The sequence below is a fragment of the Petaurus breviceps genome, unplaced genomic scaffold (assembly GCF_028583685.1).
Source record: "Petaurus breviceps papuanus isolate PSGF00001 unplaced genomic scaffold, PetGlider_PUasm1.0 151, whole genome shotgun sequence".
NCBI lineage: Eukaryota > Metazoa > Chordata > Mammalia > Diprotodontia > Petauridae > Petaurus > Petaurus breviceps.
Genome location: NW_027185712.1, coordinates 9,497,898 through 9,508,180, shown reverse-complemented (window position 1 = coordinate 9,508,180; position 10,283 = coordinate 9,497,898).

Here is a 10,283-nt window from a genome sequence, read left to right as displayed (position 1 = left end):
GAGAGAGAGAGAGAGAGAGAGAGAGAGAGAGAGAGAGAGAGAGAAAACTATCTTAAGGGTTAATTCCTACTTTCCCAGTTCCATAAGTATCCTGGGATACAAAAATACACGCAGTAATCTCAATTTACCTTCTATTTTTCATCATGAAAATAATCATAATCACAGGTGTTCTCTTAACTGCACAGTGTTATTGTTACTTCCATATCTCGTTTGTTACATTGCTGTTCAGAGCTCAGAATAGGGTTATACACATAGTAGGTTCATATGACCTTGGAATGTCAGAGCTGGAAGAGGTAAATATTTTTTTCCTCTTTACAAATTAAGAAACAGATATTAAAGGGGATATCACTCAGGTAGCTGAGGAAGAATTCAAAAACAGCATCTCTGATTCCTAATTCAGTATTCCTGCCACTAATACCAATTAATAACTACATATTGTTGTTGGATTCAATAAATTTGATTGTACACATTCTTCTCAGTCTTCCACTTGAAAATGGATATATTTATGTGTTAGCCTGGATTTATTATGATTAAATACTGTTCCTGAGTGTGACTGAATTGTAACAGACAATTAGAACACTTTCAAATTCAAAACTATGGCACCTCTTCCTGTGGTCCTGTCTATTTGCCTACAGCAAGTTTGACCACAACTAAGATTGGAGACAGATAAGAAGTGGTATTTCAGTAGGAAGTACTCAGTTCTATCCTTATACATAGGAAGAATTCCTGGCTACCTAACAGCACATGCTTAGAGGTTTTTGGAAATGTTCCACTGACTAAAAATATCCCCTTATTCTCCTACTTCATTACTTAGCCTTGGATACTCATTATGCACATGAAGACCACAGCTCAGAAACAAATATTATTAAATAAGAGTAACACTTTAAACCATTAACAACCATTAGCAACTTAGTTAAATTAATTTCTTGATTCACAAGAGAACCTAGGGAATGGGACACAGGGTAAGAATTCTTAATTGGAGCAAGGGAAAGGGGAGGGGAAAGAAAAATGGAGAGTATGAGGGAGTCCTCCGAGGGCACAGAGAACCTAAGAGACAGTGCATTGAAAGAGTAATGGGAAATCACAAAGATGGTGGGGGGTTTGTCTGTGAGTGACATGAGCTTTAATAACAATCTTGATGACATTATATTTCAGTAACCTGTTACTACATATTAAGGGTATGAGTCTATGTAGTCATGCATATATCATGAGTAAATAATAACTGTTAAATAGAGTCCCAAAGTCTTTGTTCTTAGTTTTATCTATATCTTAGTGTATGTGGATATGTTTATTTCTGTTTGTCTATATCTTTTTCTATACCTAGCTATTATACATGTTTGTATATAAATATATGTATATATGTGTGTGTATACATAGATAAATAGACATACACAACATATTTATATATAAGCATGCTTAAATACACATGTATGTGAGATATATATATACACACATACCTATATGTGTGTGTGTGTGTGTGTGTGTGTGTGTGTGTGTGTGTGTGTACTTTACCTTTTAGACACATTAGCATTGTGACCCACTGTAGGCCATTTAAACTTCAATGATTCTGATGACTCAGGGTTCTGGACTTCAGAATTACTTATCTGAATCAATGAAGGGAGTTGTTATAGGAGAAGTTTCTTATAGAACAAACTCACAGATCTGGATAATAATGAATACTTAGTGGGATAGACTACCACAAATATTAAAATACAGAATTCTTATAGGAAATACACACATTTGAGAAGTTCTGGTTTGTACTTTCATTGACAAGTAGGAATGATTGAAGATAATGTAGAAGAAAGATTTCAGATGAAGTAGCCAAAAGGTATTTTTCATTGATAATAGAAACAGAAAGATGGCAAAGCCTTTTTAAAAAATAAAATGTTTGTTCCTTGTTTATGGACATTAGCCTAAGTTTTGGTCTTTAGATTCAATATAGAAACACATATGTAATCTTGAAATATACAGCTCTGAACTCCTACAATCACCTACCAATGTTTTTATCTCCCCCACTCCCAATAGCTCAACTCTTCATCTTCTCTTCTTTTTATTGGGTCATGGTTCTTATAGTCTAATGAACCAGGGGATGCCATTTTCCCTTTATGACACCAACATCTAAAGCTATTACCTGTTTAAGGCTCTGTATAGCTACAATTAGGATAGGGCTTCTTGGGCCAAATGGCTTTATATTGCTTAGAATAACCTTGACTTACCTGTTAACCACCTTCAATAGGACAGCCAGCCAGCCCTTGTTGGCTTCCCTGTGGTCATCAGAGCTTAATGCTTTGCTAATGATAGACCTGTCTCATTCCTAGTGAGTTAATGGCCTCACTCCAGGGGACAATGCCACATCTTGGCTGAAACACAAGCTTCCTTAGTTTAAACTATTAATCGGATCCCTGTGGCTTATAATAGACTACTCCCATTTCGGGAGTCTGACAAATAAGACAGGTTGATAAGTATTATTATAGAATCACAAATCTGGAAGCATCTTCAAAAGGTCATTTGGTCCATCCCCCCACCTCATGAAAGAGCTGTATATAATCCATTCCACAACCAACAACCATTTGTTAGTTCTGTGTTGCAGCTGTTTTTCAATTTCCTATATAGTCCTTTGGCCAATCTTTGTTGGTCTCTATTCACCAAAACCTGGGAAGATCCCTAGAGAGACTTCAAAGCATGACTAAAATATTCAAAAGAGAGAAGAATCCTTAATACTCATAATTGGGGCATATAAGGAAAGAGAATAAGCAATGAAATAGTTATTGCTTCTACAAGGAATACAGAATAGACCTCAGTTTGTGAGGGTAGCTGAGGGTAGCAAGTAGGACATGTTGGACATGTTTTACCTGTGAAGTTCTGTCTGTAGAAGTTAAAAGTGACATTCTCTTGTTGCACTTGACCATTTCACTCACCTGGGAATGAAATAATAAACTATTAGAACTGGAAGGGTGAGCCACTACCTTTTTTATTGATGGGAAACTGAGGCCAAGAGAAGTGACATGAATGGATCGTGGTCATTAGAGAACTGAAGTTGGAGTTTCTCAGGGCATAAAGAAGGCACAAAAGATAGCCTCAAAATATGAAATCTCATTTTGGAAAGTCAAAGGTTGGAAGGGATATTGATTAAAGTCGACACAATCAAGAAGGGCAAAAATTGAGACCTAGTTCTACTTGATAGAACTAGAAGAAAACATGGAATTATAACCCTAAGAAGCTATTCAAGCTAAAACCATGAATGGATTTAAGGAATATTTAGATAATTTATGGAAGATAGCAAAATGATATTTTAAAGGGGTGTTCAGTGTGTCTGGTGACATGAATAACCATGTTAGGGTAATGTAGGTTTTAGAGATGGATGAGACCTTGAAGATAATTTAGTCTTTATTAATTAATTAATTTAATTTTATAAACTAAGGCCCAGAGAGGGGGAATTGACACTTGGCTAATCTGTACTTCTCAGGGTTACAGACAACTCTTTTAGACTATAACTTGCTTAGAAGGTACTAACCTGCATTGATGGAGGGAGTTTCCTCATCTGGGACTTCCTTGTATCAACGAAGTCACAGGTCCAGTCACTTTTGCTATGAAGTGATGATGACTAACCAGGAAGGAGAGTATCAAGGATAAAGCAAAATCAAGTATACAAGATTTCCTATAAGCTTTAACAAGTTGAAAATCACCAAAGAAAGAGAGTATCTCCCTTTGAAGGCAAGAGAACCCAGTGTAAGAAGAAGGTAGATAACAACAGCATGCATATATATATATATATATATATATATATATAGTGTTTCATGGCTTAGAATGTTTTTTTAGTTCAGTTATTTCATTCATGTCTGACTTTTCTTTTTACCTCATTTGGGGTTTCTTGGCAAAGACACTGGGGTGGTTTGCTGTTTCTTTCTCTAGGTCATTTTATAGATGAGGAAACTGAGGCAAACAGAGCTAAGTAACTTGCTTGGAGTCACACAATTAGTAATTTTCTTTCTTTCTTTTTGAGGGCAATTGGGGTTAAGCGACTTGCCCAAGGTCACACGGCTAGTTTTTGTGTTAAGTGTCTGAAGTCAGATTTGAACTCCGGTCCTCCTGACTCCAGGGCCAGTGCTCTATTCACTGTGCCACCTAGTCACCCAACTAGTAATTCTCTAAGGCTGGATTTGAACTTGGGTGTTCCTGATTCCCAGCCTGGTGCTCTATCCACTGTACCACCTAGCTGCCCTGGTTTAGGAAATACTATATAAATATCTTCTCAGTATATCTTTACAAACCTGGATTGTATAACTCATATCCTCATTTTATAGAAAGGGAAGCTAAGGATCCAACTGGTGATATGATTTACCCAAAGTCACTCAGGTGGTTAGCAGCAGAGTGAAGATGGTCTTCCTATGTCTTCCAACTCAAGACCAGTAGTGTTTCCAGTACACCACACTGTCCTATCTGCCATGGTCTCTAAATACTTTTAGGAAGAGAGGTTCATGACTGTCTTCCTTATCTTTTTTAAGTTTGGTGAAAATGAGAAGCTAGTCAGGTTCTATCCTAAAGCATAAATACTCTGTTAGGAAGACCTTCAGAACCCACCATAACTTCTATTAATGGATCAGATCCCTAGAGAGACTTCAAAGCATGACTAAAATATTCAAATGAGATAAGAATCCTTAATACTCATAATTGGGGCATGATAGAAAACTACAACACTTTGTATGATGATTTTTCTACTCAACAAGCATTCAATGAATATTTTTCAATGAATGAAAAAAGTAAGATAAGCTTGGATCTATAAACATGTACATATGTTCAAATCCTAGCTCTGCTACTTATTCACCGTGACCTTGAGTAGTTAATGTTATTTGTCTGAGCCTCAGTTTCACCATCTGTAACAATAACAATTAAAAATATCATTTGTTATGCTTAAAGGTTTTAAAGTGCTTTGTGTTTGATATATTATATATTATAATCTGTATTATACGAAAGTGTTTATAATTTTATCTACTATATATTTGATCTACCATATTAAAGTGTTGGCCTAGATGACCTCTGAGTTCTTTTCTAGTCGCTAATATATGATGCTATGGATGACTGACTGAATTACTGCTCAGTATGGATGAAATTGAACCACAGGAATCTTGGGCTAAAGGAGGAAATTTTTAGGTTTGAAAGAAGATGAGCTACTCACTCTGCATTTCCTTCGGCTGAAAATCAAATGAAGGAACTGTGCTTTCTACCACTGTTGTTATGATACTCTACTAGATTTCATTTTTTTCTTTTAAAAAGTAATATATAGCAGGGTAGGTATTTTGGCAAGAAAGTCTCATTTGAACTTGAATTGTAGAAATGAAATAATCCACTGGAGGGTGAGAAAAAGAGCATCGTTAACCAAGTGCCTCTTCATTCTTTTTTTTTTCTCTCAGATTCCAGAACGTTGAATTGCTTATCATTATTATTATTGTTATTATTTTTTCATCTACAGTATACTTATCAAAGTAAGTTTCTTTGTCACAGCTGGAACAATCAAGATTCCTTTTGTTGCTTATAATAAATAAATACTCAATTGTGAGAATGTCCTCAGGGAAAGTTCATTAAAAAAGAAATGAAAACACTGAGAAATAAATGGTTATTGTGATTGCACTTGTTTTGATATAATATGCAAAATGTAATTTGGTTCTGCGATGTTTGGAATACATGAAAAAAGTATAAGATGGAAAACTGAAAAAAGAGATGTTGCATTTTTTATGTTATTTCAATTATCATTTGGATTCTCAGGGTGGGAGGGTTTCCATTGAAAACTCTTGGTGTAAATGTGTCTGTAGCTAACAGGGAAAAAGTGTAAAGTACAACAATAGGAATATTAATTGGTAAATAGATCAAATTGGGCACATCTTGAGCATTTCTTGGCAGATGCTTGTTCAGATTTACTGGTTGGAAGTTTGGCTTTATCTATTTATTTATTTATTTTTCTTTGTTTTGTTTAATATCTCCATTAGCAGCTGTACTGCAGCCTCTCAGGCTCGTCTTTTTCCTTCTTGCTCTGCCTAGATGACAGCCAACAATTAACCAGGCAGAGAACGTTCTAACAGAGATGTGAATGGCAGCAGAAAACTTATCATAAGACTAGTATCTAGATAAGGTAAAACAACCCATTTTAGGGATTCAGGGTTGGTGCAAGGAAATAACCTTTGTCCATTTGCCTCCAATTCGATCTGTCTGGGCTCTTCATTTGTCACCTCTTTTCTCCTATCATCTATCATCCTTCCACATTGTTTTTGCTTAGTGGCCTGATGGTCCAAATCCATTTAAAAGGAAAGAGAAGGAAGAAATAAGCAAAGAAAATAATTGAAGGAAGATATAGAATGAGAAGTAGTTAGAGAAGCAAGGGGAAAGATAGAACAATATAGCAGAGAATAGTTTAAAGATGGGAATAGCAGTCACATGGAGAGACCAGAAGCTGAAGAATATATATAGATGGAAAGAAATAGAAAGAAGGAGGTCAATTACATTGTAAGTACTACTATCCTAAATCCCAGCCATAACTCAAGGCAAGAATGGAGCAACCCAATGTTCTACTTTCCACAGTCAGTTGTCACATTCTGGCACTTCCATATCTACTTTATTACTGAAATCTCTTGATTCTTCTCTCTTCCCAAATGTTCAATATAATATTAAATAGGCACTAAGTAAATATTTGTTGACAAGATGATGCTACAGCATGCCCAATCAAAATCAAAAGAAGTCAGAACTACTCAGTAAGAGTGATATTGAGGGTTACAGTTAAGTAATTATTTAGTGACCTTGGGGCAATTTAGGCCAGCAGTTCCAAATAATTTTCATTCTTAAGTACATTTGGAGATTTGTAAATGTTTTAAGGTGTACATGAAGGGTGGACAACATGGTAGTCCATAAAATACACCCCCCCACACACATGAATGTGAACTTTAAAAAAGAATAAAATAAAGGAAAAAAGGAGGTCAAAGAGATAGTGTAACATATAGGTCAGGATATATTTCATACCTACGCCATTCTCCTCAGAAATCCTGCCTTCAAGGAGCTTACAGTCTCATTGGAGAAATAGCATATGACACAAAACAGTTAGCAGGCACTATGGGAATATTAAGCTTATTTCAACATTTTAGGAATCTGTGACTTGGTCAATTTCAATCTTTACTCTGTTGGTCATGGATCATAACCTTTCTGACACATAGTAGATGGTGGTTTCTGAGAGTTGTAATCACCCTTCATTTGACTTAGAGATGAGGTTTTCCAAAATTAGCTATGATGGTTCTTGGACAACAAACATATAGTTCATCAATCAGGCTTATATGCAAAGCCTCTCCAGCTTGGTGGAACATGACAGAACTAAATCTTTGAGGGTATGAACCTGAAGCACTTCAGATCACTTCCAATCTGCAATGAAGTATGAGAGTAGTACTTCTATGGAAGAAGAGATATTACATAAATATAAAATTGTCATAAAGGATAATTTTACAGAGCTCAATGGAAGGGGACATCAATGATGAGTCTAGGAAAGGACTTATGGAAGATAGGAGACTCAAGATCAGTCTTGAAGGTATTATCCACCAAGGTAAAGGAACAAGGAAATGACATTTCAGCAAGGGAAAAGGAATATGAAACATAGAGACAGGAAGAAGAATGACATGTTCTATGGACATGGTCACCAACCTGACTAGACTGTGGAATAGATGTTGAGGAGTTGTAGGGGGTAAGGATTAAAAAGCAGGGTGAGCAGCATGACATCATAGAAATAGTTCTGGATTTGGAAGCGAAAGACCTGAAATCTCCTTTCAACTCTTATCATTTGTTAGCTGTAACCTTGGGACAATCACTTCACTCCTCTGAGCTTCTAGTTCTTTATCTGCCAAATAGGGATAGTGAAAACACTTGAGGCATGCATGCTACCTTGGTTGGTTGTCTTTTGTTCTTCAGGAGGACAAAAATACCTTCACTATATTGGAGTCAAAGTACAGTATGCCCAACTATGGTGAATCAGACCAATACAAGCTCAGAAGACTGTACCATAGGTCAGGTACAAATAGTCTACATGAATATTTGGGAGTGGAGATGTCTCTAAATTCACACATTTCATATTTCTTTTGAGCTGCCAAAATTCTGCTTTCTTCATAGAATCTAGTGCCTTTCTTGATGTGGGCATACCATGCTGGGCTATCCTTTGACAATACCTCCCATGTCATACAATCAATTCCAAAGTTGTTCAGAGAGACCTTGAGAGTGTCTCTGTATGTTTTTTCTGACCTCCATGTGAGTGCTTGCCTTGTGTGAGTTCTCTGTAAAATAGTCTTTTAGTCAAAAGTACGTTTGTCATTAGAACAATGTGACTAGCCCTTCAGAGTTGCACTTTCTGCAGGAGAGCTTCAGTGGTTGGCAGTTTAGCTTGAAAAAATGTCTCAGTATCCAATATTTTATCTTTTTTACCCCAATATTTTATCTTGCTAGGTGATCTTCAAAATCTTCCTAAGACAATTAAAATGGAAGCAATTCAGTTTCCGAGCATGGCACTGGCAGATGGTTCAGGTTTCCCAGACATACAACAATGAGGTCAGCACAATGACTATGTAGACCTTCAGTTTAATAGGCATTTTTTTTTCTTTTTGGAGGGGGGAGGGTAGGGCAGTTGGGGTTAAGTGATTTGCCCAAGGTCACACAGCTAGTTTTGTATGTCAAGTGTCTGAGGCCAGATCTGAACTCAGATCCTCCTGACTCCAGGGTCAGCAGTGCTCCATTCACTGTGACACCTAGCCTCCCCTTAATAGGTATTTTAATGCCTCTTTTCTCCCATATTTTCCTTCAGAGCCTCCCAACACACAGAAATAGCTCTGGCAATGTGTGCATCAACCTCGTCATTGATGTGTACATCCCTGGAAAGTATACTGGCAAGATAAGTGAACTTATCCACTGCATTCAATATTTCCCCATTTGCTATAACATGTATGGATTATGTGTTGCTGGCTGTTGGATAACCTCTGTTTTCTTGGCGTTAATTGTTAGGCCAAAATTAGCACAAGCAGCAGAGAATTGATCCATATTTTGTTGCATCTCAGCCTCAGAAGCTCCATTGAGTGCACAATTACCTGTGAGCAAAAAAATCACATGCTAACTCTCCCTGTCCTTTAGTTTTGGCTTGAGGTTGCTACATTACAGGATTGCTGAAAAGAACAACTTAGAGAATATGTACAAAACATTTTGTAAAGTGGGTATCAAGTCACTTATTATTCCTGGAAGTCTTGGAAGCCAGGTAGAGTAAACTTAAAGGCAATAGCAGGAAATAGGAAGCCTATACTTTTGAGCAGAGAAGCAACTTGCTTAAATAGGTATCTGAAGGAGATTAGTCTGGCAGTGGAGTGCAGACTGAGCTAGGACAAACGAACAGTTACCAGACAGCCAGCTCCCATCATCACTTCTTTTGGTTGATGTTTTTTTTAATATATAGTGTGATTGCCAGCTGTGTCTTCTCCTCTAGTGTTATAGGGACTTAGATATTACAAATTCAGAAAAAGCAATAAAAGCTAAAGTGGAAACATCCAAGTGTAAGGTAATGAGGAATTTTATATGAGGCCATGAGAACTTGAGTGGTGGGGAATGGGGGGGGATGGGTAGCAATAAGAATGGAGGGAGAAAAGATGGAAAGAAGAGAAACTTGAAAGAAAGTCTCAATAGAATTTGATGACAAAGCAAATATAGGGAATGAAGATAGATAAGTCTCCTAGGTTTCAAACATGGTAAATGGGATGTTCATGGTGCAACTGACATTGCAAAGAAAGACTGAGAGTTTGGAGGGTTGGTTTCAGGAGAAGAGGATAAGTATATTTTAGAAATTTTAAGTTTAAAGTGATGATGGAGCACACATGTAAAGATATCTCATAGGAAATAGGAGATACAATACTCAGATTTGGTTCATGCATCAGGGCTGGATTTGAAAGTTATTAGCATACAGATGATATTAAAGCCTTGAGAGTAGGTGAAATATCTAAGGGAAGTAGCATTAGACTTGTATATAATACATATATACATATGTTTGCATATGCTATATATGCAAATATACATGTATATGTGTATATATGAGAGAGGGGGAGGAAGGGAGAGAGAGGGAGACAAAAAAGAAAGAGAGGGAGGGAGGAATAGAGAAGGGAAGAGAGATAGGATAGGGAAGGAGAGAGGGAGAAAGAGATACAGAGAAAGGAGAAGAGAGAAGAGGAGAGGAGAGGAGAGGAGAGGAGAGGAGAGGAGAGGAGGGGAGGGGAGGGGAGGGG